Raw genomic sequence first — 441 nt, 5'->3', positions numbered from 1 at the left:
GAGGATAACACACAATACAGTCTGGGACTTATTTCCACTGTTAAATCATGGAGGATAACACACTATACAGTCTGGGACTTATTTCCATTGTTAAATCATGGAGGATAACACACAATACAGTCTGGGACTTATTTCCATTGTTAAATCATGGAGGATAACACACTATACAGTCTGGGACTTATTTCCACTGTTAAATCATGGAGGACAACACACTATACAGTCTGGGACTTATTTCCATTGTTAAATCATGGAGGATAACACACTATACAGTCTGGGACTTATTTCCATTGTTAAATCATGGAGGATAACACACAATACAGTCTGGGACTTATTTCCACTGTTAAATCATGGAGGACAACACACAATACAGTCTGGGACTTATTTCCACTGTTAAATCATGGAGGACAACACACAATACAGTCTGGGACTTATTTCCACTGT

This window comes from Oncorhynchus keta, chromosome 20 (assembly GCF_023373465.1).
Source record: "Oncorhynchus keta strain PuntledgeMale-10-30-2019 chromosome 20, Oket_V2, whole genome shotgun sequence".
Taxonomy (NCBI): Eukaryota; Metazoa; Chordata; class Actinopteri; order Salmoniformes; family Salmonidae; genus Oncorhynchus; species Oncorhynchus keta.
The sequence above is the reverse complement of the archived record's forward strand: the minus strand, read 5'-3'. Positions refer to the sequence as shown.